Consider the following 27,152-nt stretch of genomic DNA (forward strand, 5'->3'; position numbering starts at 1 on the left):
ACCGTTGAGGAGTTTCAAACATATGGGAGACTAACTGATTTTTCAGAATTATTTGTTTGTTTGTTTGTTTCTGTTTTTTGAGAATAAAATGGCAACTTTCCCGCTAAGACATAATTCTGTGCAATGAGCTTACAAAATGAACAGGCATCTGAAATTAGGACGCACCAGCCATGAAAATTATGAGTCACAATAATTTTTGTTATCTTAGAAAAGACACCACCACCAGTCTGGAAGAAGATGGAGCTCTTTAAGTGCAGATCTCCACCTTCTTCCAGTTCCCTGTATCTACCCGGACTGAGTATCTCCTGAAGATCTTGGCATTCTCTTTCTGAGGAACAGGACAAGGATAAATACCACACTGAAGAGATTACAGAGACTCAGTGTGATTCTGTCTCACAACTGACTGTGTACCGAGCTGTGGGGTCACTGTGTACCAAGCTGTTTTCTCGTACTTATTCCCCTCCAGAGTACAGGGATGCCTTGACACCATGGGCAGAGATGTCTCCCTGTGTGCCAAAACAAGGAGGGACAGGATAGAGAGGTTTAAATATTCCTCTCTGATTTTGAAAGCAGATCTAGGAATATTCCTTTTCAGATGTGTTTATCTATTTTTGTGCTGGTTTTGAGTTTGTTTGTTTGTTTTGTTTATTTGTTTGTTTTGTTTGTTTTTTGTTTGGTTTTTTTGGTTTGGTTTTTTGGGTGTTTTTGATTTTGTTTTTTTTAAATGGACGTGCTTGTTTCCAGCTTCCTCTGAGCCTCCCCAGATCTTCCTGATGTGCTGATCTCGGCTCAGGCCACAGAAGAGCCTCACTGACATGTCTCCCCATCCAAACTTTTTGGAGAGCATCTTTTTTGCTGTTACAGAGCTGTCAAGTTTGCCAGAAAAACAAACCTTCTGACACAGAAGGCACAAAGCTGACGTGAAGCCAGCATCAATCTGTGTTTAAACTATACCCCCTCCCGGATAACTGGGAGTAATTGAGGCTTTGATGGATGAACTCTGTTATTCCAGTCATTCACTGATGAACCTTTGCACCTACTTGAAATACATAGAAATTCCTGTTATTGAGCCTGTTTACTGTGTACATGATTAATATGGGCCTGGCTTGCTCTAATACACTTTTTCAGTTTGCTTTATACTTTATTTTACTGAAGATCTCCCCTCTCCTTTGTCTTGATGGTTGGCAAAGAGCCAGTTGCTGGAGCAGGCATCATTCCTGGGGACCATCAGCTTTGATTTTCCTCTTACACACTGCGTTCCTGCTGCCTGCACACTGGAAAGCTGTGTTATAAATCTAAAATCTGTGTCTAAATCAATATGATTTCTATCCCTACTACTGACAGGAGCTGCTACCAACTTGCCAGTGCGTTGCTGTGAATTAGAGAGATTGCCATCTAAATTTCTTCAGGGAATGGAGCAAAGATAACAAGAGAACCAGGCAGGACAGTCAAGGAAATTGAGGGTGTGTTGGCCTGGGAAGCCAGCAGTTCAAATAATCCCCTTTATTACAGAACAGCACCAACATACCTGGTAGAATAATCGCATTGGATATGTGTTTCAGATTTGCATAGTGCAGCATTTATTGCTGTGGAAATGGAATTATGTGTTTTCAGAATGGTCTGCAGTAGTATGCTCCACTGCAGTGTTACAGTGGCAAAGAGAAATATGCTCGGGGTGCTGAGGGCTCATTGCTTCATATCTGCATGGGATCTCAATGGAGAACTACATGAATTTGTTTTTGTGGTGGGTTGACTCTGGCAGGATGCCAGGCGCACATAAAATCTGCTCTGTTGCTCCCCTCCTCAACTAGACAGGGGAGAGAAAACAACAAAAGTCTTGTGGGTTGAGATAAGTGCAGTGGCATGTCCATCTTGCAGACATCTGGCACTGACTCTATTGGACATGGAGAAACTTCCAGTGGCTTCTCACAGAAGTCATTCAGAAGCTTCCCACTACCAAAGCCTTGCTACTCAAACCCAATACAATTACGTATTTAGGAGTGTCTGAAATCTAAAATACCATGCATTTTTAACAAAATCAGGGGTCAGGCAAAGCTGATAGTAACCCATCAAGGTCAACTGGTTTTCACTTATTCATATTTTTCTTACAGAAATAATATAGAGAAAATCAAGTGACTATATAATGTGTAGTAGCACAGTTTTAGGGTAGGAGTTTCCCTAATTTCTGCTAACAGCATCTGTGAGAAAAAGCCTCGGGGACGGCAGAAATAAATTATGTGGGAAGTCACTGTGCAGCATCCTGTGACTATAAGTCACAAATATATTTTCTAACACACAGACTGTGCTCAATGGCATTTTTTTCAGTTTAGTTGATGGACAAGGCAGTGACTCCAGTGAGGGCAGGATATTATCACCTTCTATAAAGTGATAATCTTTCATGTCTTATCACCTTTATAGACTGCCTCAGTCTCTGCTTCCCAGGAGACAGTGCAGTGGAGCATTTCCATAGACTCGCCCTATTTCTGCATTCTGCCTTGGGCACTTCTTATAGCAAAAACCTTCTGGGACGAGATGAGTCACCTTTGGTCCCACACTGTACAGCCATTCCTATGTCCTTCCTTTCATTTCCTGACCTAGAGATGTGGGGACAACCACTTGCAGACTGAGTTAGCATGTAAAACAGGTCTCTACAGCCACAGGCCTCAGCCTTTACTGTTGCAAACTACCACACTGAATAATTCCCACTATCAATGAATCCAGAGCCACTTTAGAGTAGTAATGTTTTTCAGGCAGTTTGGATTACATGTGGAAAGATACAGTAATTCCAGAGGAAAACTCCAACAACTCAAAGGGGAAATCAGAGTGCAGAAGACTACAGTGCTTTTTTCCAATGAGCTCTGCGTGGTTGCAGCCCCCACAGCTGCTGATTAATAGAATACTTATAGATCATATAAATGCTGTAAATTTGAAAATATGGTAGTCCAAATAATTTGGTTTATTTTATTAATTTTGGATGCTGCTTTAACACCAGTGTGCTCTAGTCCCCAAGTTACATTTATTCCTGGCCAGTTTATACTCATGTGTTGTTCTACTAAGCTCTGTGCTTCCAACCTCTCTTTACAGAGGGCAGCTGTGTGTCCACTCTGTCCTATCTCACTAGAATAGAATAAACCAAGCCTTGGGTGGCAATCATAAACCAGCTCCCTCTTCCCTACTCTTCTTGGCATCCAATTGAGAAGTATCTGATTCACTATGACACTTAAGTGCACAATCTAGTACTTTTTATAATTAAATTTCCTTTGTTTCTCCCTCCAGGGCTCTCTAGGTTTTCTAGACAATTTTCAAATTGTCATCTTTACTAACTGTGAGTCCTCACTTTGAAATCTTGGTAAGAAATGTGCTGATTGCACCATGTAAGCAATGAAAACACTAATGAATATGAATAGAAAAAAAAATTAAAAGATTGATCAGTAATGAATTCTGCTTATAATCTTCCTCTGGCCTGATGAAACCTTTCTTCAGCCCAGCTGGTTGCAGTCACTTTAATCACTTGAAATTTCCTGTATTAATTCTTGGTTTATGTCATAATACTCCATAGTGGTTTAGCAAAATTCCAATGAATGCATATACCACATTTTCCTTCATCTAGAAGCTAAGTTTTTTCCATCAAAGGAAGACAAGAATCTAGTCCAACATAACTGAAATTGCTAAATATTTGCTAAATGTTATCCCCTTTTTTATCTTCAATTACTCTTTTGTTCTCTGCTTTCTTCTGAATGCTTGCTGGTGAGACCAAACTGTTGTATCTCAAAGATGGTCTCAAAGTTCTGTACATCTCTTTCTTAAAAAACACCAAACAAACTGTGTTTGCTCTTTTTCCACATACTACTGCACAAATCCCAGTGATGGAGGTCACTGTGCTGCCTTTGCCACTTTAACACAATTGTCTGGAAAACGGCAAAACCATCTCAGCTTAGATTTTGGATGGGATCTAGACACTCCTTAATGTTTTCAGCCTCTAAATCCCATACTATCCCATCCTTGGTTTTAGCAGGCCAAATGATGTGTCCTCCTTCCCTCTGGGAATGCTCTCCCACAGGCTTCTTCCCTGTCTTTGTGTGGAAACTTCAAAGAGCACTTCTTTTACCCTTGGATATATGGAAATATCACGCCTTTAGCATTCCAAAGGCTCCAAGCTTTTCAGTCCAGCAGACTTGCATTTCCAGAAGACCTCTTTATTTTTCCACATATGCCTTTGTAAGAGACTCCCATCTCTCTCTTTGTTTCTTTAAAGAGAACCAGCTTAGGATTTCTCCATTCCAGACTATTTCCTTCAAGTGGCTCTTTCACAGTCCCTTCATTAAGTGCCAAAACCAACTTTAAAAGAGAATCAGCTCTTGCTGGCTCAGTGCCTACGTCTTCTGCTGCCTGTCAGCTTGCAAATTCAGACACCCACCTCCAAGGGGAATCGTGCACAAAGCAGAGTCTTCACTGTCATGCCCAGCCTAACAGCAGGGCTTGATCTTCACAGACACTCCAGTTCCTTGGCGGGAGGAGTCACTCTAACTACCTGGCAATTATGTCAGCCAAAGTTATTGTAAAGCACTGCATGTAGCTGGTTGTTTTCCATGCCAGGTGTCAGCGGGTACAGTACAGAGCCAAACATCTCATGTTGAGGACAGGAAATGAGACCATTCTGTGATGACATCAATCATGTCAATAGTGATGAGTAAACAAAAGGTCATAGCTTCTTGGCAAGGCTCCTGGAGCTCAGTAACAGCAGTGGTTAAACTAACTTGAGGCTTCTGCAGTTGTGAAATATCATCATGCTAATTTTGGAGAGGCAATAGCATTAACTGAAGCCTAGATGACTTTTTGAATTTGTCAGATTAGGGCAATTTGCTGATGTGATTCTATTTTCATTCACTGTAGTTTTGTCTTGGAACATTTAACTTCATGTGTTTTTTTAATCCTGTATTGCAATTGAATCTCTTATCTTGCATATACCTAGCCTAGATTCATAGGCTTTTAGAGAAAAGAGGCTGTTATTTTCACACCTGATCTGAAAAATTCTAATATTCTGGCTGCATTTTCAAAGTGTTTCCATGATCAGGGATAAAAAGTCCTACTCATAGGACTTTTATTGGGGTGGAGGATTGCTGAGAACTCACAAAAAATCCTCTATGCTTCTTTCAGTGACATTAACACTTGTCAAATGCCTGGCCCTCTGGTCGTGGGGAGATGCCCATGTGTGAACTGTTAAAGTCAAATTAAACTGACCCCAAGCTCCTAAACTGACAGATAAATTGCCAATTCGACTCTGGCTGTCCAGGGCTGTTGAGCCCAGATTACTTGGGATTTGGATGGGGTGTGCTGACCATGCCTCGAGATTGGCTCCTTCCTCTTTTCTCATTCTCATTTTGCTTCAGGCAGAACAATTTTGGTGTTACTCTTGACAGCAACTTTGGTACCCATTGTGTTTGAAATACCTCATGATGCTGTCAGAGATGGTTCCGCTTCAGGGAAAGCATCCTTATTGAAGAGCATTTCTCACTGCCTTTCGGGAAACAGATTCCCTCTTGAAGTCTGAGCTTTGGGCTGCTGGGGGAAGGGAGGGATAACCCAGAGTATTTACTGTCATCACTGTGCAGGGAACTGGGCATGCAGCAAAAGTCAGAGCCAGTCCTTTGTCATCAGTGATGCTGTGTCAAAGTGAAAAGCAATGCACCAAGGAGGCTGGAAAATGTGAAATTGAAGGCTTAAAAGCTTTTTTACCCCTCATTTTTTTCTCTCTGGAGTCTTCTGAAAATAAAGCAAATGCCTCTTGGCTTGAAAGGGTGTATGACTGCAGGATGCTATAAAGCAAAAGCATCGTGTTCCCTTGAAATAAAATTTTGCAGAAAGGCAGCTTGCATTACATTCCTGTTTGAATGCTTTTTAGAACTACTCCAGATCAGCAAGCTCTTTTAATTGCTGTAAGTCTGCTATTCTACTACTGTAGGTCTAATCTTTGTTTTCAAACTAGTGACAGCATACAGCTCAAGGCTGTATGCAGTCTTCAGACAAAAACTTTTTGGCACCTGTCGGTTCCTAAAATCTGTGGGATTGGCTCAGGTATCCTCAGTTCCACCTCCATAGACAGAGTTTGTCATCAGTTCAGTCACAGAAAAGTCATCTACATATCTGTGGGAGCCTGCATGTAACCAGGGTTACATCCCTGGATCTAGTCCTTTTGTCTGCAGGTTAGAGTTTTTGTGACATCAGTGGAACTGAATATCCAGAAGTGTGAACAAAAATTTAACTTTTGCCCTGGAGTTTGCTTTGACTGAATCTTCAGTTTGAGAGACTTGCTAACTGAGGCTTTTCTTCACAGAGATGACGTTAAAAACAAGAATTTCAATAACTTTGAATGATTTTTTGATTCTTATTTTCAAAATCTGTGAAGAAATCTGATTTCTAGTAAGGACACACTAAAAACTGTTTCTTAAAATAATTAATTTACCTTTTATGGTATTTCAGACTTTGGTACCTGAAAATTGGAGGCATGAAAAAACATGAATTAGTTCTGGTATTCTATTCTGTGTCCTATTTGCCTTTCTTCATAGGATGAAATCTGCTGCACAGAACTCACATAGGAAAAAAAAAGAAAATGCGAGAATTTTATAATGAACACAAAATCTGGGCTCACTTCAACCCTGTGCAATTCAGATCAAAATTGATGCCTCTGGGTTACAATTTCTCTTAGGAGTATTTTTATACTCATACAAAAGCAAAAGTTTCTACCGGAAAAGATGATCAAATAAACTTAAATCCTAGTTTCAGAGTATTTCAGGTCCGTGTTTGATATTTGCCAGACATGCCCCACTGTAGTACCCACAATGGTTTTGCTGCATAGTCCTGGAAAGGGAGAGCCTGGTGCCTGCACGTGTCCTTCCTGCCCCTGCCACCTCCTCGACAAGGTGTGTGTGTGCTCCCTGCCAAACCGTGTCCCAGCAACCGGTAAATCCTCTGACTGAAATGCCATCTCCCCTTGCACTCCTGCCTGCTGTGTTACAAGTTCAGTAAAACGCTGGCAATTTAAGCAGATTTTATTCTGCCTCCTGGAGAGCAGCTCCTGTCTGGAGTGCTGTGAGGCAACAGTGATGGGAATCCAGCACTGTGAGAGAGTGGGCACAGACTCCTCTGAGGTGAAATTGTGTAGGACAGCAGCAGACAGCTTCATCTCCTCCATTGCTCTGATGTTTCCCCAGTCCCCTTCCCCAGGAATGGGAGAATATGGCTGTATTGGCTTGAGACCATCCACTTCTCTCCTCTGGAAGAGCTGTTGCCAGCAGTATTTTCTCTCAACTTACTGCAGTGCCCCCATTTTATATGTGACTATTGGAGAAGTAAAAGCTGTTTCAAATCACTATTCCCCAGCAGCTTCCCTCCTATGCCTGTGCCCCTGCATGGCAATTCCTTGTCCATGCTCTCTTAGCAAGGATTGCTCGTACAAAAAGATGCTTTCCTATGTCTTTCCAGGCTTTTCTATCCTCTGAAAGGTTCATGGCAAACTATTCTCCGGTGTCAAATTTTATTGCTTTTTCTCTCCTTCCGGTAGAGTCACTAAGAGGCACAAAATGTTGGATGTTTGTGTTGTCTGTCTTATATAAGTAATTTACCAAGAGAGGAAGTGTTTCAGTCTCTCCTTAACACAAGTGCAGACATATCTTACCTTCCATTATCTGGATCAGCGGGCTGAGGCAAAATGCATGAGGCTCATGAAGGGCAATTGCCAGGTCCAGCTCTTGGGTCACAACAACCCAAGGCAGCACTATGGGCTGGGGGAAGAGTGGCTGGAAAGCTGAACGGTGGTAAAGGACCAGCTGGTCCACAGATGCTGAACATGAGCCAGGGTGTGCCCAGGTGGCCAAGAAGGCCAATGGCATCCTGGCCTGTGTCAGGAATACTGTGGCCAGCAGGACCAGGGCAGTGTTTTCCTCCTACGGGGTGAGGCCACAGCTCAAGCACTGTGTGCAGTTCTGGCCCCTCACAGCAAAAAAGATATTGAGGGGCTGGAGTGAGTCCAGAGAGAGCAAAGGAGCTGGTGAAGGCTCTGGAGAATAATCATATAAGGAACAATTGAGAGGGATGGGGTTGCTTAGCCTGGAGAAAAGGAGGCTCAGGGATGACCTTATCTCTACAACCACCTGAAACGAGATTGTAGCCAGATGGAGGTCAGCCTCTTCTCCCAGGCAACCAGAGACAGGACAAGAGGACATAGCCTCAAGCTGTGCTGGAGGAGGTTCAGGTTTGTCAGGAAAATTAATCCACAAACACCAGAGGTTTATGTCCAAAAAGGAGACAGAGGAGTCCTTTTTGCTTTATTCGAATAAAGGGAGAGGCCATGGGACATTCCCCTGGGATCTCTCAAATTTTCGGAGGACGCAGCCTCCTTTTTATCCTATTTTCCCGGCCGCATTTCCCTCTCTCTTTCCCCATTGGCTTAGGTACTTGAGAGGCACAGACTTCCCGGAACGCCTGATACCTGAAATTCCCCTCTAATGTATAACCCTCCCTTTTAATTTTTAATTCTTATAGAATTCATAGTTTTCCCCCCGTTGCTTCTTTCATCTTTCGATATCCAATTTCATTTATCAGCAGCCCTACAGTTTGTTTGTAAAGGCAAATATCTCTTTCCATTCATCACAGTGGAATCCATCCCATTGTTTCTTTTATCTCTCAGTGCTAGCCTTATCTATAGGCTGATCCACAACTCATTTGTAAAGACAAATTCAACATTCCTCTCAATCCCTCCTCTTTTATTTTTAATAATTGTCTTTACAAATTTTAGCTATCATTGACTTAATTTCTTGTTCCTGAGTTCTTTTTGGTTTTGTAATTATTTGGAGTGACATCAATTTCTATCCTTTTGTAACCATTTCTGGATCAGTAGGCGTGGCTATTACCTGCATCCCTTTGATCACATGTTGAATAAGTTGTACTAAGCAAGGGATCGTGCATGGTAAAAAGATTAGAGTTGCTACAGCACATAAGAGGAAAAAAAGTAATTGTTTAACCTATAGTCCACCAGGTAGCCAAGAAAACATGTCCCATTCCCATAAAGGTTTTTGCTACTTTTTCTCCTAAGGTCAAAACAATTATTTTCCCATTTTTGGCTCCAACCTAACTGATAATATAAAGGTAACATTATTAAGAGAAACATTCTGATTGTGTAATCTAATTTCCTAACTTAATTTTTTACTTTCACGTTGTCTTTCACACCACTTGTGGCGAGTGAAGGCACAGAAACGGCTTAATATAAAGAAAACAATGACAGCAAGGGTTGGCCTCCAGTGACTGGAGATCTGAGAGGAGGGATGCCCACACAGACTATTTCAGCAGGCACTCTGTGGGTGGGCACACGAGGCTTCCCCCGATGTCGACGCACTGGCTGCTGCTCCAGTCCACTCCTGTGGAGTGTCAGTCGCGGCTTCCCGTCCTTCTCCTCCAGCTGAGATGTCCAAATCTCTGGGGCTGCAGAGACCTTGGCCCGAGTGTGATGGGTCCAGCCGTGTTCAGCTGTCTTGACGGCTATTCCTGTGCTCAGCAACACCTGGAAAGGTCCACGCCACTTCGCCACCAGTGGTGCTTCTTCCCACTCCTTAACTAGGACCCAGTGTCCCGGTTGGATGTTGTGAACAGCAAAGTCCAAAGGTAGGGTCTGTGCCAGCTGAGCTTCCTGTCAAAGAGATTTCACAAGAGACAGTATCCGAGCCATATATTGTTTTAAATACACATCACTTATCTTTATCCCCCCACTCGGCTGAGAATTACAAGGGTAAGGAATTCCAAAGATCAATTCAAAGGGAGATAATTGAATATCTTCCCTGGGTCTGGCTCTTATCCTTGCTAAAGCCGGGGGCAGGAGCCGTACCTACGGCATCTTAGTTTCTATTACCAGCTTCAGGAGATGTTTCTTTATTTCTCCATTCATCCTCTCAACCTGGCCCGAACTTTGTGGGTGCCAGGGGGTATGGAGGTTCCACCGTATTCCTAAAGCAGTCATAACTCCTTGAAGAATTTTTCCTGTAAAATGAGTTTCCCTATCTGAATCTATCGCTTCCACCATCCCTTATCTTGGAATTTTTTTTTGTTCCAAAAATATTTTAACAACTGATCCTGTAGTTGCTGACACAGTTGGAAATGCTTCTGGCCACCCGGTTAATTGACATACTATTACCAGAAGATATTTAAATCTTGCCACTCGAGGCATTTCAGTAAAATCCACCCGGCATCTCTGGAAGGGACGTACTGCCCAACGCCTCCCTCCCCTGGCCAGTTTCTTTGTAACTTTGTTGTTGGTTTTAGCACAAGTCAAACAGCCTTCAGTGGCTCGCTTTGCCAGGCTAAAGAGACCAACAGCAGTGTTCATTTTGAGGAAGGCGTCTGCCAGTCCTCGGGAGCCCCAATGACTCCCTTCATGAAGTTGTTTTAACAATTGTAAGGCTAGAGCTTTTGGTATCCACTGCTTACCATCCCTTGTAAACCAATTATTTTCTCTTTTCTCTGCCCCACTTTTTTAAATTATCTCAAGTTCCTCTGGTGGAAAAGAGTTTCTCTGGCAGCGGTGCAGTTACTGGGAGCAAAGGCAGGATCTTAGAGACTTCTGGCAACAATGCAGCTTTGAGAGCTTCTTCATCAGCCAGTCGGTTTCCTATTGCCTTCTCTGACCATCCTGCCTGATGCCCCTTAATGTGGATTATCGCCACCTTTTTTGGTAAATTCACTGCCTCCAATAGGCGAGAGATTAAGTTCTCGTGAGCTAATGTCTTTCCTCTGCAGCTTAATAAACCTCTTTCTTCCCATCGTTTTCCAAATGCATGTATCACCCCATATGCATATTTAGAATCAGTAAATATATTTACTGTCTTGTCCTGGTATAATTCACAGGCTCTCACAAGCGTGTACAGCTCTGCTGTCTGAGCTGATCAGGTGTGTGGTAACCTCCCCCCTTCCCTTAATTGCTTCCCATTCACGATAGAGTATCCTGTAAATCGTTTCCCTTCTACCACCTTGGAGGACCCATCAATGAACACATTCTCTCCCTCAGGCCAGGGAATATCCCGTAGATCTTCCCTAGCCCGTGTCTGGAGGTCTATAACCTGGATACAATCATGGATTTCTTTCTGGCCCCCCTTTTCTCCAGGGCCATTTAAATAAGAGGCTGGATTAAAAATTTCCCCACCTTTAAATTCTAAATCCTCCTGTTCCATTAAACAAGATCCATACTGTAATAATCGAGCACTCGTCATCCACTTAGAGGCTCTCTCAGTTAACAAAGCTTTAATCTGATGTGGGACTTTAACAATGAGATCCCCTCCCCTTGTCAGCTTTCGGGCCTCAGCCACCATCAGAGCTGTGGCTGCAAAGTACTGCAGACAATGGGGCCAGCCTCTGGCACCGGGTCTAACAACTTAGAAAAACAGGCAACAGGCCTCCGTGTTCCCCTATGCTCTTGCACCAAAATTCCTTTAGCATGACCCTGTTTGACATCCACATATAGCTGAAATTCTTTTTCTGCGTCTGGAAGAGCCAAGACTGGGGCCTTAACCAATTTGTCTTTTAATTTCTTAAAGCTTTTTTTCTCCTTCTGGTGTCCATACCACAACATTAGGACTGTTTTGAGTTAAAAAGTTATATAAAGGTCTGGCCACCACAGAAAAATCCTCGATCCATGCTCTACAGTACCCCACCAACCCTAAGAACTGCCGTAACTCCTTTTTAGTCTGGGGTAATGGTACCTGTAAAATCCCTTGTATCCTTTCTGGATCAATACACCATAACCCTTCGGACAGAATGTGTCCCAAATATTTGACCTTCTTTTCTACTAACTGTGCTTTCTTTTTGGATACTCTAAGTCCCTTTTTTTGCAAGAAAATTAAGCAGCTTTACAGTAGCCTCTTCAACCACCTTTTCCTGTTCCCCTGATAAGAGCAAATCATCTACATACTGCAACAACTTGACTCCTAAGGGTGGAGTAAACTCTCTTAATATTTTCTGCAAAGCTTGCCCAAACAGAACTGGTGACTCTGTATATCCTTGAGGGAGTACTGTCCATGTCAATTGTTGTTTTATCATTTTCCCTCCTTCCTCCTGTTCCCACTCAAAAGCAAAATACTGTTTACTATCTTCTGTGATTGGACACCCCCAGAAAGCATCCTTCAAATCCAGTACAGAATAATACTGATGTGAAGAAGGGATTTGATTTAGGATTGTGTATGGATCTGGAACTGTGGGATGCCTTGGTTTGACAATCTCATTTATTATTCTTAAATCCTGCACCATTCTGTAGGTTCCATCTGGTTTCTTAACCGGCAGGATAGGGGTGTTATAGGGAGACATACACGGCTCTAAAAGACCTGCTTTTAGCAGGGACTCAATAACAGGCTGTAACCCCTTCTTTCCCTCCCTTGAAAGAGGGTATTGCTTTTTAGACACCACTTGTCCTGGTTGCTTCAAATTGGAGAGGCTCTATGTCCAGTTTCCCATATTTCCCTGGAGCTGCCCATACTTCTGGATTTATTTTAGCATAAGCCTTTTCAGACATTTTACACAAAGATATCACAGTTTCGGACTCCGTGTCACTTCTTACAATGCTAATTTGCATTCCCATTCTAGCCATCAAATCTCTTCCCAGTAAATTACAATCACAATTAGGAACAAACAAGAATTCATGCAGTTCAAATCTGTCCCCCACATCTATTAACAGCGGTTGAATAAAATGCACTCGCTCATCCTTCCCGCTTACTCCTTGAATAACCAAGGATCTTTTTGACAATTTCCCCCCCTGAGGTATAAAATTTAAGGTGGACCGAGAGGCCCCCGTGTCTACCAAAAAACACACCTCCTCTCGATCCGGACCCACCTTAAAAGTTATCAAGGGCTCCTGAGTGGTGGGTCCTTGGTATAATAGGAGCCCCTGACACCCCTAACAATCCATTTCTATTATTCTCTGGACTTCCTCCTCCTGAGGGTCCAGTTGTTTTTGCGGACACTCGTTTTTCCAATGCCCTTCTGCCCTGCAGACAGCACACTGGTTCTTCCCCAGCCGCTGTTTGGGTCGGCTGTCCCCTGCCGAGGAGGGAATCCCTTTGCCACTTCCTTGTGACCGACCCCGTCCCCTCTGTCCCTGGGGACCCCTTGGACCCTGCGGTTTATTCCTCTGGGGCTGCAAAAACTCTGCCATCATCTTTGCTTTAGCTTCTGCCTTTTCCTCATCCCTTCTTACACATATCTGCTGCGGTTTTCTAACCAATTCCTTTAGAGGCTTATTTTGCCACTTTTTATCTTTTTGTACCCCTTTCCTTATATCAGGCCAGGCCTTAGTAACAAATTGCACCTCAAGCAATGTGTTGAAGGCTGGCCCTTCAGGATCCATCCCCCCGTGCTTCCTCAAGGCATCCCTAATCCTCTCCAACCAATGAGGGCTTTCCTGTTTCTCCTGTTCTAACGACAGAGCCTTAGCTATGTTGTTAGTTCTGGGAGCCGCAGACTTGATTGCCCTGATCAAATAAGCACGGTAATCGTGAAGGCGAGCCAGACTGGCCTGGTTATTTGGGTCCCACTGGGGGTCTGCCTGGGGATGGCATCACCCACTGTAGGTGCATTGGGTCCAGCCCCCCCTGCTGCTTGTGGGTGTTCATCCTCCCACAGCTGCCGAGCTTTCTGCAAAATCATTCGTTTCTCTGATGACCCAAATAAAATTCCCAAAAGAAAATCCCAATCTTTCCATGTATAATCCGCATTTCCCAAATATTCCTCTATCTTTTCCCCCACCCCTATGGGATCATCCAAATATGGGGGTAATTCTTTTTTCAACCCTCTTATATCCTGGGTAGTAAGTGGTACAATTACAAACCCAAATCCTCCCCCTTGACCCCCCCAAAGGAACTTGACGGAGTGGCATCTGGTGTACCCCTGTCTCTTGGGGGGCTTCTGATGCCCTAAACTGAGTTCCTCTTCTAGTTCTGGGGGGTGATACAACATGCTGCTCCCCTCCCCCTACACCATTATCCTTTTCAGGTGGGGCTGTAGGAATAACATTTCCCTGATCCCCTTGCTCTGAAAGTTGAGGATACAGACGACCTGCAGCTGGCTCTGGGTCAGCTAGCAACACTGGAGGACAAGACGGGGGAAGGTGCTGAAAAACATTCCAATCCTCACCACTTTCCTCTAAATACCTTCACAAAATTCGACACAAATGAATTTTATCTGTTCCATAAGTAGCCATATAAGTCCCCTTGCCAACTTATACTCTGGCCACACAAAATAACAATATTTTACCATAATTTCCATAGTTACTTCTGGGTGAATATACAATCTGTCCCAAGACCTCAGCATTCACCCCAAGGGACTCTCCGGGGGTATTATGGGATCGTCATCCCATTTGCCGGGGCCCCTTCGCGGCTTTACCTTTCCAACCCTCTCTGGGTGCCCCGTTTTACCTGTGCTACCCTCCATGGGTGCCCTCCCAGGTTTACCTGTGCTACCCTCCATGGGTGCCCTCCCAGGTTTGCTCCCCGAAGATCCCATTTTACTCACCGGTGAGATTTTCAGTAGTCCTTCCCTGCGGACTCTTCACGGACCCCCCTGGTCCGCCACTCGTCTGTCTCCTGGACAGTCTCGGGAACCCAATCAATCGCCCGGTGCCGGCCGGCACCAAGGGGAGCTGATCACCGAAACTGGGTGAGGCGCGCCTTCAGCTCCGCTCGCCGCCCGCCGCCCCGGACGGTGGAAAGATCCCGGACGAGCCCCCAAATTGTCAGGAAAATTAATCCACAAACACCAGAGGTTTATGTCCAAAAAGGAGACAGAGGAGTCCTTTTTGCTTTATTCGAATAAAGGGAGAGGCCATGGGACATTCCCCTGGGATCTCTCAAATTTTCGGAGGACGCAGCCTCCTTTTTATCCTATTTTCCCGGCCGCATTTCCCTCTCTCTTTCCCCATTGGCTTAGGTACTTGAGAGGCACAGACTTCCCGGAACGCCTGATACCTGAAATTCCCCTCTAATGTATAACCCTCCCTTTTAATTTTTAATTCTTATAGAATTCATAGTTTTCCGCCCGTTGCTTCTTTCATCTTTCGATATCCAATTTCATTTATCAGCAGCCCTACAGTTTGTTTGTAAAGGCAAATATCTCTTTCCATTCATCACAGTGGAATCCATCCCATTGTTTCTTTTATCTCTCAGTGCTAGCCTTATCTATAGGCTGATCCACAACTCATTTGTAAAGACAAATTCAACATTCCTCTCAGGTTGGACAGCAGGAGGACTTTCTTCACTGGAAGAGTGGTCAGGAATTGGAACAGACTGTCCAAGGAGGTGGTGGAACACGACTACTGTTCCTGAAGTTGTTCAAGAAACAATTGGATATGGCACTTAAAGATGTGGTCCAGATGACAAGATGGTGATCTAAGGTTGGACTCAGAGATCTTGAAGGGAATTTCCAACCTTAATGATTCTGTGATCAAGGAAGCCTCTTACCAGCTTTCCTGTAACATTGACTGGCACTGTGCCCGAGACAGAGACACAGCATTCTATGATCCATGTGACAAAAACGACTTCATTGTTCTGACTTCACCTTAAATACCTTTCTTAATGTTCCGGGGCAAGCACTTGTGATTGGTTGAAAGTTCAGGCTGCTCAGCTCTGTGACCAATAGCTCCTGCAGCTTAGGCTGGGACTCATTGGATCAAATCCTTGTCTATCTCCAATTCTGTCCTATCTCTGTTCTCTGGAGGCCTGTCTATCAGGCCAGGCTGCTTCTCCCATATGTGGCCAAATCAACAGCCCAGTACAAGCCAGCTTGTATTGTTCATAACACTTTTATTGACACTTTCAATTGTGCTTTGCTGTAAAGTCCTCTCACTCTTGCTTTGCACTTCTTGCTTTTCATCAAAGATTGCCAAATATTTCCTCCCAGTATTTTTCCTGGAGTATTTTTCCATGTTTACAGATTTAATTTTGGTTTGTTTGTTTTTCCTGATATCATGCCTTTTGAGATCACATTTTGGAAGTTGTTCAAGCATCACTTTTTGACTTATCTCCAAGCTAGTCTTGGAAAGCCAGTGTTTATCTGCTTTGCACTTTTTGATAAGGCTATTCATCATGAAGTTATTAGTTTTAAATTATCTTCCCTCCTGCTTTCCAGGTTGTCTTACTGTTATGAACATAGTTCTCCACTTCTTATTTTTGCCTGCAGATACAATGCTTTATTGAATCTCTGAGCCCTGAGTTCTCAGTTTTATTCCCACTTGTCAAATTTATGCTCTGAAATTCCAGCTATTGACACCACTTTACTTGGCAGAATCTGGCACTGCTTCTTGAAGACTTCTGTATCTGTGGGGTTTTTTTAGCTATTTAACCTTTACTGAGGAATAGCTTAGAAAACGTAACTGCATTCTTAATGACAAACTCTTCTAGTTGATGATGCATACATTTTTGATACAACACTGATGTTTTATGTATTTTATGTACTAGCCAAAAAGAATCTCTGAATATCAGGAATTACTTAACCTACTCCTCCAATGACTAAGAGAGTCATGAGCAGGTGGCTCAGTTTACTTCAGTATGTGACAGGTACCATAAAGCAGTTGCAGGACGTTACAGACAGAGTTTGTATACTCTGAGTTTATCTACCTGCATCTTAGATATATCTGTCTGAACTTGTCTTTTTTTCCATTTCCAGGCTTTGGTAGAATTCTGGCAGTATGAGAGTGTTCTTCAGAGGGCAAGGTACTGTTTTACAGAAAAGCTCCTAGCCCTTTTATGCAGCAGCAGAGTTCAAATACAGGTACACTTTTTTGAGAAAAGTATTTATCAGTCTTTGTGATGAACGTACAGACCACATTGGTCTTACCTTGACATTAGACAGCAAAACTGAGGTTACAGCAAAATACAATAAGGACAACACAGAAGCAACAAACTGAGCCAGAGATTTCCTAGAAGCATGGACAGCTGAATGAGCCTGATCACAAATAACCAAAGAGATACGTTTGCTTTATATGTGTCCTGGTTTAGGGCAAATTTAGAAAAAACCTCCAAAGGGCCCCCCCCAGGAAGCAAACCCAAACAGCCCCTCCCCCAACCGGTTTGGGGAGAAATTTCCTCAGAGAGAAGTAGAAAAAAGCTGTTTATTCAACAGGCAAAGCACTGCCCAGCACAAAAACAAACAACAAAAAAAACCTCAATACGGAACAACAAAACCTCTCAGTGCTCTGAAGAGATGACAAATTCAGAAAGTCTCTCTCCTGTGGTGGTAGCTCTGCTCAGTCTGGAAAATGCCGCTGCCCAGGCCAGGCCTCGGTGGCCACAGGTGCAAGCTCCTGGTCCTGCCCCATGAGTCCAGTAGTAGGTTCAGATAATTCCAGGAAAAAAGGAAAAAAAAAACTTTCCAGGGAACTTCTCTTAGTTAGTTAGTCAGAAACTGACTAACTGACTAAAAGCAAAGGAGAGCTCTCTCTGCTGTCCACCACGGTGACACAGTCCAGGATATATAAGTGATGGAACTCCTATTTCTGTGTTTTGAAAATAACCTCCTCAGACATTCCACTGCTTCTCCTTCCCCCCAACTTCACTCTCAAATCCAACCTTAAAGGTACAAAACTTATTTCTGGGCTGAATAGACGAATGGGGATACAATTCAACATCACAAAGTCACCCCAGACAATATGTGATAGAGTAGTTTTATTTTACTAAGCTTTATGGTTAAATCCCAGCAATCAGCCAAGCCTCACACAGCCACTTGATCACTCCCTCGCCAGCAGGATTGAGGAAAGAATCAGGAGAATAAAACCCAGAAGACTCATGGGCTGAGATCAAGGCAGTTTAATAGAGAAAGCAAAAGCTATCCATGCAAGCAAAGCAAAACAGGGGATTAATTCACTGCTTCCCATGGACAGCCATCTCTGGGACAGCAGGGCCCCAGCACACACAACAGTGACTTTGGAAGATGAACACCATCACTCCAAACATCCCCTCTTCCTCCTTTTCCCCCTCACTTTATTATACAGTGAGCATGATGCCATGGTCTGGAATGTCCCTTAGGTCAGTTTGGGTCACCTGTCCCAGCTGTGTCTTCTCCCACCTACCATGCACCCCCAACTTCCCTGCCAGTGGGGAAAGCAGAAAAGGCCTTGACTCTGTGCAAGCCCTGCTCAGTAACAACAAAAATGTCTCTGCATTTTCAACCCCGTGCTCAGCACAAATCCAAAACACATCTTCGTACCATCTACTGTGAAGAAAATTAAGTCTACCCCAGGCAAAACCAGCACAGGAGCACAGATAATAAAAGAACAGCCCCACTCCTGGGTGAAGCTTTCATATTTTTTCATTGGTGCACATGCAGATTCTCTTCTGTACACAACCCCAGCTCTCCACAGAGAGTTAAGTGAAGCTTCTGAGCTAATTGCATTTAATTTCTTACTCAGCATATAATTGAATAGAACTTGTCTCCACTCCATGTGCATTACATATATTACATTTATTGTTTCTTGACCCCTTATAAAAGTAGTTAAGGTTTTTCATCAAGTACGCAGGTTGTTTTTCTTTTGCTCTTTTAAAGATTGTAACAAGAGGTTTTCTCTTCATGGGAGGGGCATTCCTTGAAAGTTTCTTGAAATTGTACATGAAGGTCAACAGAAGGAACTGACCCCATTTTGGAAAGGAGCTCCTCTTCCTTCACTGACTGGGGCAGAGAGGGAGCCACAGAGGCTCCCTCCACTTGAAATAATAAAGGTTATTATTAACCTTGCCAATTTTTGTGGATATCCTCAGGCAGATGGAATAACTCCTCACATTTTTACTCACAGTTTAGCCTAAGACAAAAGTAGCTAGGCAGCAGATTTGTCTGCTCATTCTACGTGTCAGCCATGGCAGCCTGGGTAGGGGGGACAGTCCCGAAGGAGGCACCACTCCTTTCTGTCAGCAGTGATGCTTCCCTACGTCCTGGTAGGTGTCAGCTGTGGCACAGAGGAACTGATACTGGTACCTGCTGGTCCCTGTTGTTGAACTGGGATGCTGGATGTACTCTGCTCATTCTCTGTGGCACAGGGTGGCAGCTCTTCAGTGGCTGGGGCTCCACAGACATTCCCATTCACAGGGTGGGACATCTTTCCCCTACCACTCATGGTCCTCACACGTCTGCCAATACTGTTCCAAACCAAGATGCAGCTCAGAGGAGAGATTTTTTAAAAAAATTTATGTTATTATTTAAATACCAGAATAAGATTTAACTAGTGTGGCATTTTAAGACTATTTAAATACCAGATTGTCTTTATCTAGTCAGCATTAATGACTTGAATTTATTAATGATTTCACAACACATGGCAAGAAAACATGCTTCAGCAGCATATTTTCTTTTCAACATGATAGAATAACAAGTCCCTTCAGGAGCATATCAATGGCTTTATCTTGGCTAATCAGTGCAAGCCTTCCATCTGTCCTGTTACAACCGCATAAAGGAAACAAGCAAATGAAAATAGTTTATATACGCTGATTATTCTTTCATGCCTCAGGCCTGAAAAGACTACATATTATTCACTAAAATAATGTTTTTGGCAATATTCAGAATTGAAACAGTGGATTTCATTGCTTGCTTGAAAGTACACACAACAAGCTCTAAGTTCTCCACCACTTAGCTCCACAGACATGACGCATATGCTCCAGACCTTCAGTAACAATCATGTTTATTGCAAGCAAGTCAAACGTTCACCAAAAACATGTAAATAGGAGCAGTAGCAGCAGATGTCCAAACAAAACCACTACTGTGCTATCCAAGTTTCAGCTTGGCACCCATCTTAGACAAGCTCTTCACAGGAAAAGGTTGTTCTATCTACAAAAACTATGTTAAAACAGTGAAATAAATCTGTCCAGTGGAGCTTTTGCCATCTTTGAAGCTACTGCTCTAACTTTATACTAATTCTTCCAAAATTTGTCATCCATAAATGTAGGTTTTTGCTCATCTTGCATAGTTTTCTACATAATATTCCTCATATTCTATTTAATTTTGTTGCTCAGCTGTTTCCACATGATCCTGTCAGTTACAGAGTCCCACAGCATGTCTCACTGAAATTAACTCCAGCTGGAGGCTTCCCCTTCAGGTTTCTGAAGAGTAGCAAGCAAAGAGAATTTAGATAAAGCTTCAAGAAAAGGGACATAGTGAAAAAAAAAATACAACCTCCTTGGAGAAAGTGTTTGGCATGTAAGTAAAATATATGTCTGGACCATCTTGTCAGAATCTGATTTGGGCACCTGTCTTTGCACTAGATACCTTATAGTGACAGCACAGGGCAAGTATTCACTCATCTCTTCCAGTCTTCGAATTTCTGTGTGATGCAGTCATAGGACATGATTTATGATCAACTCTTCTAGGCAAGTGGGGTGACCCAAGACACTCTTCACAAAAACATGTTTCAAGCAAGGAGGCAGGGAGGACTGCCAGGAGAAAGTGCAGAGGGATTTAGTAAAGAAAAAAATCCTTAAGGCGAATGTTTGAGAGCCAAGTTGAGAAAAATCTTCAAATGAAATTTCACTAGTATTTTAGATGGATTTATTAATAAAATCAAGGTTGACACTCAGCTGCTCTTAAAGTCATACAAATAGGCCTGGCTTTCAGTATTGTTAGACTGATTTAACTGGAGAATAAGATTATTTCAAAGTCTCTGTACTGTATTGAGGGCTGTATAGTAGCTATTTATTTGCAGTGCATTTCTTGATGTAATGCATACAAAGGGCAGCTGTTCAGATGGCTCATTGGTTTTCTTCCCCAGGTATTTCTCCAAATAATGTTCACAAGTCCTCTTAAAGACACGAGTGGATCTTGATATTCCTTTTCTAGTGTTACTCTCATGGTATTCCTCTGAAACCCTTGGCAAAACTTTCTGTTCACAGTAGAATTTTTTTGTTTGTTTTTAAATAGGAGTACACTGAATGTGTGAGACATCAAGACACTGAGCCTGATTCCAGCTGTGTTTTTATAGCATGGGTTGAACTCTCCTGACAGTAGTTATGTTCTTGATTCTGACACATGTCATTGGAGTAAGGTAAGAAGATGACATAAGTTTAAAATCAGATTAAAAATCTTAGTTCTTCTATTGCATATCCTTACAGAGTTTTCCACAATCATGTTCTTATACACACTCATAAAGACTGACCATCTATTTGGTTGACTTTTATTCAGCTTTAAAATTTTCCTTGGAAAAATATTGTGAAATGTAATTTTACCTTTTCAAACACAACTAAATATCTACTTCAGTCTACAACTATTTGACAAGAGATACTCTGGGTGAGAGTTGGTGAAAACAGTCAAATTGTTGCTTTAGCTCACTGTCAGAGGTGTCTAGAAAAGATGTAGAGAAGGAACACAGTCTTGGACCTGTTCAATGTATTTTTCTTGGTTCCAGAAACATTGCTGCCCCTTGGTGCTGCATAGCTGGCAAAGGTGTGCCTTGTGGAAAAGGCAGACCCTGCATTTAGCAGGAAATAAGCCCTAGGTCTAACTCATACCTGTCTGCAGTCCAGAGAGGTAGGCGTTGTCTTCCCCACTGCATTTAATCTAATCATCTCTCCAGTACCAGAAAAAGGCCTGTCTGTAAATCCCTGTTTGCTGTGAAGAAATCAGCCCTGATGGAGATTCACTGTTTCAGGGTAGAGCTCTATTCCCTTCTGTCCCCTACTGGTTTGCTTCTAAAACATAAGAAAAGATATAGCTACATGCTGTGCGGAATACAGAAGGCAGCGATAAGCTCTCTCTTGCAGAGTAACTTGAGAAAGTTTCCCCTGCAATCATTTTCTATGCATGTACTGCATGTATTCACTCACCTCCTTCCTCTGCCTCTGGCTGTTTTTTTTTTTATTTTAATGATTGCAGCTTCTGGTTCCGTTGTCTCAGATTTTATTGTTTAAAGCCAGAACAGATGGTGTTATGTCTATTAAATACTAAACTGTGTCATGTAGGAATCATTATCTCATCTGAATTGGCTCCTTGTAAGTGTGGTTTTATCCTTTAGAATAGATTAAAAGGACTGGGAAGAAATTCACTGCACTGCTGAATGCAAGTGATGAGACTAAATGGATGACACTCCAGTCTTGGCCAAAAACACAGTGTGGGTAGACAATCAGTATTCTCTCCTACAGGATCAGATTTGCCACAAGTTTCTGCATTCTTGGGTGCAATGCAGAGTTGCAGCACTAAGAAGGGAGTTGACCTGGAGAACTTCCCCTGGGGCATGGGGTAAAAGCCCTGCCAGATACTGAGATGTTCCCTTGCTTGTTTTGCACGGACCAATTGATCTCAGTTGCATGACAATTCTGCTGTAGGAACCATATTTTCTTCTATATAACACAATTTCCCAGGAGTCCTTCTGCATAGGTTTGCAGAGCTTTGAGATATTTGGGGCAAGAATTATTTCTTCTTTTAAATTTGAAATACACAGTGGCTGGGTCAGTGTGCCCCAGTTTATTCTCTCTTGATCTCTCATCACTGCAATGCAAATAATTAATAAAAGGGCTGGTTGTAAAACGCCACAGGAACTGCAGTCCTCTGAGTGATAAATTATGAAACAGAATTCATTGGGTCTAGGTTTGACTCCCTGAAGTATAATTGTCTTGCAATTCACCATCTCTGATGCAATGGATCAAAATATTCTTTACAATAACACGAAGACATTTCCAAAGTATAGGACTGTACTTTAATAAATGTTGCCAGAAGGAATCTCATTTAAACAGCAAGACTCTACATCCTTTATTTCTTTCCTTCCTCAATAAAATGCAGTTTGCTCCTGAGATATTTGAAATGTCTTTTCTGTGCTTATCAAGTGACACCATACAGTGCGATGAGTACAGCTGGAGAGCTTCGCATCAACGACACACTGAGTGGAAACATGTTTTTCTGGAATCTCTGTCTCTGAAGTTGTCAACATGACATGTCAGACAAGGGCTCTTCTTGTATCATGATCCAGTACCTCCCAATTCAAAGAGCTCCAAAATACTTTTTCAAACATGGACTTCACTGAGGCCTCATTTCTATTCTCTTATTCTTATCTGTGCTGAAGCACCAGCTGAATTGTGCTACATGCTTTGTGTATACTTGGAAACATTTCTATTTGGCCTGAAGCAGAGCTATTTTGCTGCATGACTGTTTCAGGAACTCTCCAGCACAATGGGGCAGTAACTGTTCCATCTTTTTTCCCACTGCTACCGACCATTTCTCAAAAATACATTTTGAAAGCTCTGTGGAATTTTTCTGAGTTTGAAAGTCCTTATACCGGGCCAAGTCTGCATGCTCTGTGGCCACCACAAATGAAATTACTTTTCATTAGATCACTGACTCGGCTGTCTCCCAAAACAAGCCTGCACTCTGTCAAGCACTTCTGTTAGCCATGCTCTTGTAAAACAGTGGAAAGAGAATGAAAAAGCTCTTAAGGCCCAGCCTAACAAATCATGTGTATTTTATAAAAATGTATATTTCATAGAAAAGAAAGTGACAGTAGTTAACCTACAAAGCTATCATAGCAATATGAGTTTTTCCTCTGCTCATTATTTTATTATTTTATATTTTTTTTGTAAATCAGAGGTACCAGATCAACTTCCAGTCATGGACTTGAGTAACAGAGTACATGGCATGCCAGATCCAAGTACTTGGAAATCTAAGTTGGGATTTTTATTTCTCAACTTTGTGTATGGCTTCACCAGTTCAGCATCCCTAGCCGAATTTCTGTCTGGGTCAAAAAAGTGCTGTTCTTAGTCTGAAAAATCTGTGATTTGAGGCTCTTTGGATTAACTCTTTGTAAAATTCAGTTGAGCTGTTTCAATCTTAGATTTTGATGCTAAGATTTAAATGTGGAGTGCTTGACTGTTGGCTTGACTTTCTTGAGGATTTGATGAACTTTAGCAAGCAATATCAACCCCCTGTCTTCATCACTCCTTTATTGCACAGTAAATTGTATTTCCCTCCAAAATGAAAGTTCTCATTTAATTTTCTCCTTTGTATCTCTCTTTGCTGACCCTCATATGGTTGGGCAGACTGGCTCCCACATGGTCACTTCTGTTGGCTGCTCTAGAGAGAGCACATGGACAAGTCAAAAGCCAGAAAGTTTTTTTCCAGGGTGCATACAGAGGATAAAATCCACATAGAAATTTATGGATACACCTCTTTGGGGATAGAAATGCAAAAAAATGAGAAGAAAATTCTCTTTGTAACCAGTCCACCCTTCTAGGTCTATCATCACCAATTTCACTATTTTGTTGGTAGTGTTTAGCAAAGGTTTCTCAAATCAGAAGTATGAGCCAAACTCTTCTTGTTCTAAAGACTTCTACTAAGCAGGCAAACTTTAAACTCAATTAGATACTGGCAGTACAGATCTTGTTATCAACGCTTTTGAGACACTGGCAAATATCTGAGGAATAAATTGCATTATCTATTGATGAATGACATCTCCACAGACAGTTCAAACTACACAGACCATTGCATTAATTTTCTTTGCAACCAGAAGTCCTTCTCTGCAGTGAAATGAACTTTTTCCCCACTCTGAGCTTTACTTATTAGATTTTAGTTCAGTATTGAGGGCTAAAAACTCAGTGAGTCATTTCCTCAGCAGAGAAATTCCTGAGATAATCACTATTCTTTGAGGTATATCTGTGTTCATTGCCTTGCTGAAGGAACGAGATGATAGTGAAGGCTTCCAAAAGTAAGTACATGCAGCCACAGCAGTAACAGTGGCTGTGTTCAAGCAAGATGCTCACAGAGGACCAGTACTGGGGTATCTGGAGGCTGCCCCCCACTTTTGAAGCAGACAGTCACTCTTTATCCCTTTTATGTCCTCTGATAATGGGCAGGCTGCCTGGACCCGTGCTCAAATGCAAGTGTTTAAATTGGGTGTGTTTTGGTCATACTTAAAATCTCTCAGTAAGGGATGAGGGGGATTGGCCCTATCAGTGCATATAATCACATCACTCTCTCCATTTTGACAGTACCCCCTCACCGTGCCAGTCTTCTCACTTGCTTCTTTAAAGGCAAGAATGATTAGCTCAAGGCAGCAGTTCTCAAATTCATTTTTTTAAGTGTCTCATTGGAATAACATGCTATAAAATGTACCCTGGGTATAAAAGTGACAGAATCCTGGATCATTAGAGAGAGGCAGAACACAACAAAACATTGTGATGGACAGGATGTAGGTAAGATTCAATCCTGACGGACTTCTTTGCTCCCAACATGGTCTGTAGCTTCCAAAGATGCTTTTGTTGTTTACATTTAAGGAATTTAAATAGAGCACTAACCTAAAGGCTTTCCTTTGGTGTGTGGTAAGCATCTTTTTCAAAATCTATTGGCCCAAATAACCAATTCACTTGCTCATATTTGAAAGGGAGAGGAGCCATAAGATTGAAGGAATATGGTTTTGGTTTGGTTTATTTTAGTTTTTGTTACATAATGCAGCCTGTAGGAGATCATGGAAATCTAGGTTTTTTTCCTAAACACAGGAGAGAGTGCCGAATGACTTTGTCACCAGGAGTTCTGTGTCCTTGCTGGCAGAGTGCATACACCTTGGTACTAAGCACCATTTCTGCAGAGTTAACTCAGATGGGAGTAGTTGCTTCAGTGCTTGGCAATTAAGTTTATTTATTTATTAAGTTTATTTATTATTTATTTATTTTCCTCAGTATTTGGAAGTTGATTTTTTTAAATTAAAAATCTAGACATTTGAAAAGCCTAAACAGATCAACAGTCTCATAAATGGGACTCAGGAAACATTAATTAAAACACACTGGTGTCCAATTTCTTATCTGTCCTCTGACAAGTAAAGATAGGAAATGCCTCAAGCAATTATACTCTAGTTAATTTATCTATTTGCAAAGATATTTTTAAAATTTTTATTTTGTTACAGCAAAGTACTCTCTAGAACAATTTTATTTCCTGGTGAGGCTTTGCAAGAGAAATTTGTAAACTAGCAGCTGCTATTTTTGAGCACTTCAGTGCCAGTGTTTCTGAGTAAAAATTAGTTCACAAACACTGGGATGTAACTTACCTCAATACAGATAATTGTGTGTACGGACCATGCATGAAAACTCGCTTGTATCATCATCTGTCAAAAACTTTATAAACCCAGGACCAGAGCCTGGGGTTTATGGGTTTTACTCTAAAAGAGTCTTGGATCTGGAAATTCCTTTTACTGCATGCAGCTAGTGAAAATATATGTAAAACTTCTAAATTGATAACAAAGTTTCTGTGGAGGTTCCTGTTGATAACATGAGTCAATTACCTATTGTAATAAGGCCTATTGCACAGACTGGCTTGACATAAGATAGGCTTTAAAATTCAGCTGATGGTGTTTGATGATCTCAAGTGCCTGTATTCAACCATTAAAGTCTGGTCAACACAGTCCTTAACTTCTGGAAAGATACAGTGATGTACAAGAGATTTTGGATTATCTCTCTGACAAACGTTGTGGCTAGGAGTGTCTGAGGAAACTTTGGAAGTTGGAGGCTTCATCAGGGACACACCCTCATTTCCAGACAGCAGTGATCAATCTGAACCAACAGCTCCTCTGTAAAAAAGGTGGCTTCCATAGGAAAAGGCACTTAAGATGCCTAAAAACGTTTGTATCTTTCCTTTTTTCTCCTTGAAATAAGGAGGAAATGCGTCTCCTGCTGTAGTTATACAAATTCCAGCCCTAATTTTAAAATAGTCCTTTATACTAGCATCAATATTGATTATTTTAAGGATGGCACCGAGGTCTCCATGTGGAAGGGAAACTGCTGACACTTAAAAAAAAAAAAGATTGAGGTTTAATAGATACTAGCAAAAATAAATAAAAAGCTGCATAAAAAACAGTTCTCTCAGTGAGCCAGGTTCCGTACTCATGGCTTATTCTGATTCCCTGTTAGGCAAAGTCTCCAGGGAAGGCTGAATGATTTGCCTTTGGTTTCTAAGGCAAAGGTCCCTCTGTTCTCCCAGAGCCTTCTCTTTCCCCTCCTTCTCTAAAAGCAAAGGTAAAATATCTCATATTCACAGGCAAACATAAAGCATAAGGAAGAAGCCACTCACAAATACACATTTTCCCTTTTCAGTGACCTTTAATCTGTTTGCTTGTGTTGTGGGAAGCAATTCATAAAAATATGAAAACAGTGTCAGATTTGTCACAATATTTTTTT

Source organism: Sturnus vulgaris, chromosome 1 (genome assembly GCF_052056855.1).
Source record: "Sturnus vulgaris isolate bStuVul1 chromosome 1, bStuVul1.hap1, whole genome shotgun sequence".
NCBI lineage: Eukaryota > Metazoa > Chordata > Aves > Passeriformes > Sturnidae > Sturnus > Sturnus vulgaris.